Genomic DNA, 9479 nt, shown 5'->3' with positions numbered 1-9479 from the left:
TAATAACAATAGCACTTACCAATCACATCAAACCTCACTCTTTAACACTACATTGTAGTCCTTGTGCCAAGTACATAAGTACCTTTAAAAAGTATGTATGTGACATGCTAATAATGATATTGGTAGCATCTACAATGTTTCTGATTGGATCATACATGGCATGTATTTTAGACATAATATTGCTTACAAATGATATCCTCATTTAAAATACTTTAATGACCTGCTTAATATAAAATAACATTGTGCACATAAAGAATTTCCAATGTGCAAACAATATTTTTTTAATGTGAACATGCACATATTTACAACAATCATCAACAAAAGATGTGCAACATCAGCTGGCAAGCATTTAATATGCGCACAGCATTGATGGCAGCATCATTCAAATGCACAACATCAGCCGGCAAGCATTAACTTAATAATGCGCACAGCATTGATGGCAGCATTATGCGCAACATCAGCTGGCAAGCATTTACAAATATGTAATGCACACAGCATTGATGGCAGCATTGACATGTATGATGATCATTAATATAAGTACCAAATCACTGTTTGAATGATACTACATGTATAATGAGAACTTTTATTGTTACTCTAAATTTTTCTTGTCCTTCAAAATTTGTCAGTAGCGCCCTTGATCCATAAGCACCTGATATTTGTTATAAACATGTAGTACAAGCCACAAACAAGATCTGGAATTGATAATGACAGCTTCCTCCCTTCCTAACCCTTTGTCCTACATAAATGATAGTCACACAAAATTGAATCAATGCTAAACTCTAATGAACAGTAAACCTCTTTCACACCCTCTCCCTGTCCATTATAGCAACAAGTAATCAATATTCACTGTTATGCATTGATTAATCTTACATCCTGAATGCAGTTTGATCACTTTATACTGAGCAATAATGGGTGGATATGCACCACTGGTTTTCACACACTCACATTGCACATGCAGTCAAATAAAAGTCACATTAAACAACAAATGTTTTAAAGATGATGGACCTCCTATTCACCATACCCACTTTCCATCAACAATCAATGCTTAAGAAATATTAATAGACTTAACTGCTTGGAAATGATTAGTACCAACATGTTTCAAATACAAAGCAGGTGTAGCAGTATCACAAGGAATGCCATACAACTCCTGGGTTCCATCTCTAGCCCAGCCAACAAAAGTAGGAGTGAGTGAATATAAATGTATGGTTATACCTAATAATGCTGGTAGTGTAATAATCTCTGTGTCAGTGGCCCACACATAATTTCTATACATTTTAGACTTATTTATGTAATCATATATGCTTGAATATCTGGTTGCACTTAATGTACTATTAAATATTTCTTCTTCAAAGTTTGGCATATTACTAACAATTGCTCTATGCAATTCATAATGCTGAGAAATGGACCCAGTAATGAGATATGAAAGGGCATACAATAAACAGTTCCCATCACCAGGGACATCAAGAGTACTATTAGGAACCGTTTCATCTGACAATGGTGTTGTTGGACTGCCAGGTGAGATTCTAGCAGCTGTTACAAACTTAAGGTTCAATATCTCACACCACCTTCTTTGAACTTCTTCATTAGCAGGGAAATAAACATAATCCCTTTGTCTCCTCCTAACATTAGATTGGGAGGCTCTTCATAAGTAAAGATGACATCATCTTTTTTTGGATTACTTGTCTTCAATCTAATGCTTGAGAGTTTTATAGATACAATCAGATCACTACTACAATCGTCACTTTTTACATTACACTTTGTTTTATCATCTTTCGGTTTACATTTAATGCTTGAGAGATTTATAGATACAATCAGACTATTACAACTATCATCATCTTTGACATTAAATTTGTTTTTTAGGTCTTTCAAATTGATTGAAACAATTAATTTATCATCTTTTTTGAGCGAGGCAATACCAAAGCAGTATTGTCTGTACTACTGTCTACATCAACTTTTCTTTTTGGGAGCAAGGCTTATTTAAAGCATTATCGTCACATACTTTACTCTTTTTGGGACAATTAGACTTTTGTAAATCAGTACTCTTACGTTTATTGCTACTAACGGTACTGTTACTAGTACTTTGTACATGACTTACAGACACCTTGGCATTCTTACTACAAGGTTCACCATCATCAATTATACCAGTCACTAGAATCTTTCTCTTCTTTCCTTTACATTTCTTGATTTGAGGTAAGTCATTCCGAAATTTACTTCTGAGGTGGTTAATTTCGTTAATGCACGGATTACTAACTTTAACAGGGAGAGGATCAAATGATAATTAATGTAATCCATTTAATGTACGTACACGAGACAATGCAACATATGCCATTCCATCCCTAAAACATCAGTCGATAAATCAATAATGGCTGTATCTAGGGAGAGGCCCTGACATTTATGTATAGTAATAGCATAAGAAAGTATAAGGGGAAACTGTTTCCTATGTATATACAAATTCTTAGATAGCATAAATTGAGATGTAACCCCTTCTATGTCACAAGGTACATCAATATGATCAAATTTGATTGATATTTGTGTAGCATAAATACCCATTACTGTACCAATGGCACCATTAACTAATCCTACAGTCACATCAATATTACGTCTTAGCATTACTCTGCAGCCTACAGCTAAAGACAATACAGTTTCTAAACCAGCTGTTTTGCTTGGTTGATCTTTTAGTTTCTCTAATTTTTTTCTTGTTTTTTGTCAAATTTTGCTGTGCTGCCACTCATCAACAACATTAACACATGCTAATTCTATTTTCTCAGTTTCTAGACTTTTTAACATTATTTCATTGATTTTTTGGCTGGTGTCTACCTTAGAAAATAGGCAAATTGGAGGATTTGTTCCTTCACTTTCCAATTCCTTATATTTTTCTTGTATCAAAACCTTAAATACGCGACTCTTAAGCGTATCAATAGTCTTATCAGTCAGACTGCCATGCCTAACAGAATGGAGCATCTTAAAGAAAGTTTTGTTTCCTTTTTGTCGCTTGTTGATTGTTAGTTCATCATATTCTACTGTTTCTTTCCATATGTTAACTGCATTTGCTACTCCAATTCTAGTTTTAACTAGTTTGTTGCTAATTTTTTAAAATACTGGCCTACCATTAACTGGTGGCAATGGTAAGAGGTCACCTACTAATAAAATATTTTTGGATACAAACCATTCATCAGTTCCAAATATATCTTCTAAGCGCATGTGTAAGTATGCTAGATTTAGATTTGATACCATAGATACCTTATCTACTACTATAATTTTTAAATTTTTAAGTGTCATTTATATTCTTTTCCGAGCTTTACTTAAAGCCCAATATCCAGCTGTCTTTCCCTCATGCTCTATTGGTAGCTAAAATAATCTATGTATTGTTAGTCAGCCTACATTAAATACGGCCATACCTTTTGGTGCTACTATGGCACACAATTTCACCCCTTTTTGGATGCCATATGTCATCCACTAGGCATTTTATTGCCTCTATCAAAAACGACTTACCAGTTCCACCTACACCACTAATAAACATCGTTAGCGGTTTGATATTATATAATCTAAGTAGTCTTGAAGACTCATTCTCTAATAAGTCTTCACGTTCTTTTTGACTTATAAAATGACTCTTAATTTTATACAAAATTTTTTTTGATCTACATTAAGCATTGCCTCTCTTTGCTCTAATGTTAAATTAGGTACATTTATATGCATGCCAGCAATATTAGCTACTGCTTCCATTATTTCACCCAGTAATTCAGGCTCATCATCTTCCTTGTTATCAGGAAGTTCTTCAGTAAAACCGGCTTTATTTCTTGCATCGACTATTTTCTTCCAATTACGTTCAGCTTCTAATAATTTCTGTAGTTTGTTGAAATGATTTTCAATGCCACGTATACATGCTTCTCTGTGACGCCAAAAAGCTTCTTCCATTGTTTCTCATTCCAATATGAGTGTATTCTCGTCTCTAAAAGGCACAAATAAAAATATTAACGAGTAATAAAAATCGTCTCTTTCCACTTCTTGCATAGGATTAAATTTCCTATGGTTTGGAAGGACTGGCTTTGATCGAGGTTTGTATTCTCTTTCTCCATTTTCTCCTATTTTAACAAATTTGTAATTCGCAACAAATTCATAAAGAGATACATCTTCCATGTTATTCGGTCTCATTGGATAAAAGTCTTCAATTATGCTAGGATGAAAGATGTCTTTCGAAGATCAATCCATTTTAGTTAAATATGAATAGTTTTTGATTGTTCTGCTCATCTTTTGAGGGAAGTACACATTAATGTACTGTACAGTTACTGATTTCATGTATAAACTTTCACCGAGAAGAAGATTGCTAGCTTCATATAGTCCTACTTCTTTAGCTCGAAGCAATTTTTGTCCGATTTTCCAAAGCCTGCTGTATATGTTGTCACAGCTGCTGACTTCATCCCATAAGTCCTGTGCATGACTCTTTTCTGCTTTAGTGACATATCCAGTTACATACTCTGTTAAGGAAAGACTCCTCTCTGCTATGTATAGCAAGTCCATATTTGTACGCAACAATTTCAACAGTAAAGGATTGTAGTCGTTGACTCGAACTTCTTTTTCATTTTGTTTGAGATAATATATTTTATTGCATGATTTCAAGCTATTTTTAACATCATTGATGCAAATGCTATCTCATACGGGTCTAGGAAAATCAAATCAGCATCTAGATACATAGGTCTTGCCGATTTTAATAATTTGCTTGCAGTATTTGCTGCACTTGTGCATTTGGTATTGTGTTACCAAAAAATTTAAATCAGGCAACGTATTACTATCTGGTATATGACAGGTAATCCTATCTTGTATGAAAGAACAGATTTCTTCTTGACGATCAATTCTGACAACAGGAGCATTTTTAATCCATAGGAGGATGTGATAATGAGGTGCTCCACGCATTTGATATTCTTTTTTAACATAATATTGCTCTACTTTGCCTAGAACACCTCTCTGGAGAATGACTGTTACAGAAATCCTTAAATTTGTATATAAATTGTCGCGATACTGAAACAGGGTCCTCAGTACATAATCTAGAAATACTATATGATTGTGGTGCATTATTCACTTTTCTTAAATATTGCGCTATATCAGCTGAATCGTATTCAGCACAACTTAATGTTAGGAAAAGTGTTGGTGAGCCATACTCAGCAATCATTACTTTGACTTCACCTTTCACACGGAACCATTGATTTGTGCCCTGTATTGGAGCCAACATGGTACTTAAATTGCCCTCAAATTCTTCATCTAACACATTTATTTTTTCTAATATTTCAGCAACAGTTTGACCAACGTTGCCCCTTGATGTTTTTAATAAATTATATATGCTAGTTTTTAAGGCCTTGTTAATTTTTAATCCATAATAGCGCAGACAATATGAATGATTTCTACGAAATCGGGAATTTTTGTTTAAACGTCTAGATTTTATGTATTCACTAAATGATAAAGTCTGTAGCTTTGTCTGAGATGATGCTCTCCATATTGTCCAGTAGAAAATAAAGTAGAAAAGCATAACAAATCAAGATGCTCTTGCCTATTGTCTATAGGCGCTTCTTTTACATTCATTAGTTTATATTGACTGATATCAGAACGTGTTGCAATTTTACTATCAAGATTTCTAATCGTATATGCCAAAAGCTTTTCAAGCATTTTACAAGTAGTACATAGGCGTAGCCAGCCTAAGAAGAGAGGTGAGGCAAAGAGGAAAGGAAATAAAATGGCGCTGGATGGCGCGTGAAGTGCGCTGCAATTTTGACCACACCCCCTTTTCCATCGCCGACATTTACGCATATTTTCACGCACAGTACAAGATGATAATAATCTCGTACTTACAAAATATTATCAGATTCATATGATGATCCTGGTTCAGTTGCCTAGTAGGCCTTTTGGGTTTGAGGGAAAAAATGAAAGCACTGAAGCTTGTTTTTTGCTTGCCATCTTACATGCCTCAACGTGGTTAACTGATTAGTGATTATAAAAACTAATTAACACTATCATTATGAGATCATCATGCATATTAACAACAATCAATGACATCATCATTTCAAGATGGTTGACTTCCTCTGCCTATACTGCATGCTGTAGAAGAAAGAATCAAAGGAGTGCCTCTGACTGCCTCAACTTGCATGAGGCTTGATTGGTAAGTAACATTTGAGCTCAAAGAGTCATGTGAGGCATTGCCCCTCCATGCCTCACCCTGTCTACGACTATGAAGTAGTATTGCTTACTACTTGTATCACATTTTTAGACGATTTGTCAATTGAATCATCATCTACGTTTCTATAAAGCCAATTTATTTCTTTTAATTTTCTTAGTGCTGCTTTTATTTTATTTACATCAACTAAACTACGCCAGACATTATTTGATTTAGTAGGCTGTCCATTAATAATAATATAATGTTCTGGATTAGGCAAATGATTAGAATCTATTCCAATCTCATTTAAAGTTTCCATTGCTTTTTCTAATGGAAGAGGTGAAAAAAACATTGCACTTTTAAGGGCTTTCAAAGAATTATATGTAGGCACTTTTTAGGTGTTTGTACCTAGCCTAACAATTGTCTGAAAACATTTGGCTCTCTGTATTAACTAGCAACTCAAAGGATCCAAATTTTCCAATTCTTTGGGTAGTGGCTCACACTTTAACCCATTCAGTACACAACGTGCTGGAACTTCATTTTTCCTAATAATAGGTTTACAATGATTACAAATATACATAACTTTATTTAATGCCGTAGGATCATTTTCTCTAATGTAATCTAATAGGATATTCCAAACATCGCTATCTAAATTTTTAGCTTCAGTGACAGACTTTGTTATTAAAAGCTTCTCACAGCTGCAACAAGCAATAACAGCCTGATCAGACAAGGCTTTCTTAAATTCATCAATAGCATCTGAATACTGAAAATAAAGTACAGTATCTAAGTTTGGTATTCTAAATGGGTCATCTTCATCGCCATCATTTATAGCGTAATACACATTATCAAATTCAGTCTCATCGGCTTCATTAATTTTTAAAACTATCAATTGTGCTATATCACCATCAGCAAGGGAAGAATCAATAATATCTATTGTTTAATGGGCATTTCTAGCAACATAAAAGTGTTTGAAAAGGCGTCTCAACAAAGGATAATGAACAGATGCATTGCGTAAAATACACAGCATGCTTTTACAATCAGTATCATTACTACTACACACAATAGGATGGCCTATCCTTTCACAAACAATTGCTGATTATTTAAAATATTTTTCAACATTATTTTTATCTTTTTTCACAATTACTGTTACATTAGAATTATCACATAAATCGTGTTTGTGCACTTGATCTATTTCTTCAACATGCAGTGATCTTGTCATATAATGCTTATTAGGACAATTATCACATGCATCTAAATGATTCCTCAATTCTTTAATTGGTTCATCAAAATATCGTCTCACTTCAATAATAGATCTAATGTCACTTTCTAATGAAGGCTTGTACCTGCTTGTACAGTGCCATTTGAGGGTAGGCTTTCTCTTATTAGTATACATTCTATTATTATCAACATTATCATCTTCAGTGTCACTATCATCATTACATTCTTCTACTCTATCAATACATGATACATGAACAATCCATGCTACATAACAGATGTCATTCGCATCAACAGGGATTGCGATTGGGCTATCTAATTGGTTATCACAGATATCGTTAGGATACAAATATGCTGATTCATAAAAATAAGGCTCACTATTCTTTGTGTGACATTGCTCACCAAAATCACTAAAGCTATTCAACTTCAATTTCCTAATGCTATTTGATGAACAGAACATATCAATATGCCTACTTTGTGGGATCTGTTTTTCAAAACTGATTCTAACAATATACTTGATGCAGCATTACATTTACTGTCATAGAATGTTCTCAAAATCTACACCTTTCATACTTTATGGCAATAAATCATCAACTACTAAAGGGCTGTAATATAATGCTTCAATAATTTTAGTAAAATAATATTCCTTTGCTTCACTATTTGGTGCAGGTAATGAGTAATTACACTGTAATCTATACAATATGTGACCATAATTACATTTGTAATAATCTTTATTTAGACGCTTCTTAAAAACTTATCCTTTGTTGCACTTAATATTGCGTCTCTATTTTCATAATACCATTTCAAAGATTTTTGTCTTTGTGGGTCTGGATTTTGTTGATAATGTTTTTTGGACAACATTTTTTTATTTAGGGGATTTTGGGAATAAATTTTTTGTGAATACTCTAATGATTTTATAGTTTTCTTATCCTTTTCATTGTTATACCAATTTTTACATTTTTGCAATATATAACCAGGGTTCAATGCATGAAACTGCTTGGAATAGGCCTTTGCAGAAGCAATCTTATACTTTTTACTCATTTTATATGGAATTCTTGCTTTGCTTTTGTACGGAAGCCGATCGCGACATTTCCGTTCACTTACGTTTTCGTATTTTCTTTGCACGTGCACGTTGCACTTGGGCATGGGCAGCTGAACATGGGTGTGAATACAAAGTCACGTGAACCTACACGTGACATTAAGGTGTGGCTAATTGGCAGTTTGGCACGTGCATAACCATCTGTCAAAATTGTAAATAGCTGTCTGTTTAGTGTTTACTCCAGTGTGCAAAACTGCAAATTCAAAAGCGAAAAGGCGGATGGAACAGGATTTTTTGACGTCTTTGAAAGGTGCCGGTATCACTACTGTCACTAGTGATATCTTAAAAGAAGGACATATATTGAACTTTGATGTCTTCGCCTCCCTTGAAGAGGAGCACTTTACTGTTCTTCGTAGCAAAATCAAAATTGGTCAGCACGCTCTATTATTACGTTTGTGGCATCAAAGAAATGTAAGTGTATAATTGTATTATTATTATTATTATTATTATCATCATCATTACTGGCAACCACAGAGAATGGAGAGAAGTTCTGAGAATCCTCTTTCTCCAACACCATCTACCGCTTCTTCATCTCTGATGGCCGTAAAGTCCCCATCTCCTGCTGTTCGTGGTATGTTTTATTATTATTATCATTATTAAAAAACATCTGACGTTATGATATTGTAATCTCCCTGTCTCTCCGCTCACCTTTCAGAAATTAGTAATTTTAGTATTAATTGCCATCTGTCACTAATAAACTTCCTAGTTCTAATTTATAATAATGTTATTTTTCAGTACAGATCATAATAATAATTTTAATATTAATTAAAATAGATGAATCTATTCGAGACAATATTAAAGAACTTGCTGATTTATATAAGAAAAGAGGCTCAGGGATGACACAACAGAATGTTAAGGGTGGCGATCCAAGGAGAATGACAGTAATGATTGTATTTATTTATTTTTACTGCATTACAATTTTTAGATTATACTAGGTGGAATGTTGTATGACATGGAGGCAGGTAAAGGGTTCAGGAGGCGATCTATTCCAGGACCAAATCCACAGAAAGTTGAATTATCTAG

General features: G+C 33.9%; 1 long non-coding RNA gene and 1 pseudogene across 1 annotated transcript; one reads left to right on the top strand and one right to left on the bottom strand.

Moving 5' to 3' along the window:
• Window positions 1–2961: 2961 nt before the first annotated feature.
• On the bottom strand, window positions 2962–3520 carry LOC109584012 (ATP-dependent DNA helicase pif1-like; annotated as a pseudogene).
• Window positions 3521–8509: 4989 nt separating this feature from the next.
• On the top strand, window positions 8510–9295 carry LOC109584011 (uncharacterized). The gene is made up of 3 exons (XR_002185806.1): window positions 8510–8867; window positions 8931–9027; window positions 9231–9295. It is a non-coding gene; the product is annotated as an uncharacterized LOC109584011 (long non-coding RNA).
• Window positions 9296–9479: the final 184 nt, after the last annotated feature.

The sequence above is a fragment of the Amphimedon queenslandica genome, unplaced genomic scaffold, assembly GCF_000090795.2.
Source record: "Amphimedon queenslandica unplaced genomic scaffold, v1.1 AMPQUscaffold_13256, whole genome shotgun sequence".
NCBI lineage: Eukaryota > Metazoa > Porifera > Demospongiae > Haplosclerida > Niphatidae > Amphimedon > Amphimedon queenslandica.
This window is presented reverse-complemented; position numbering and strand designations above follow the sequence as displayed.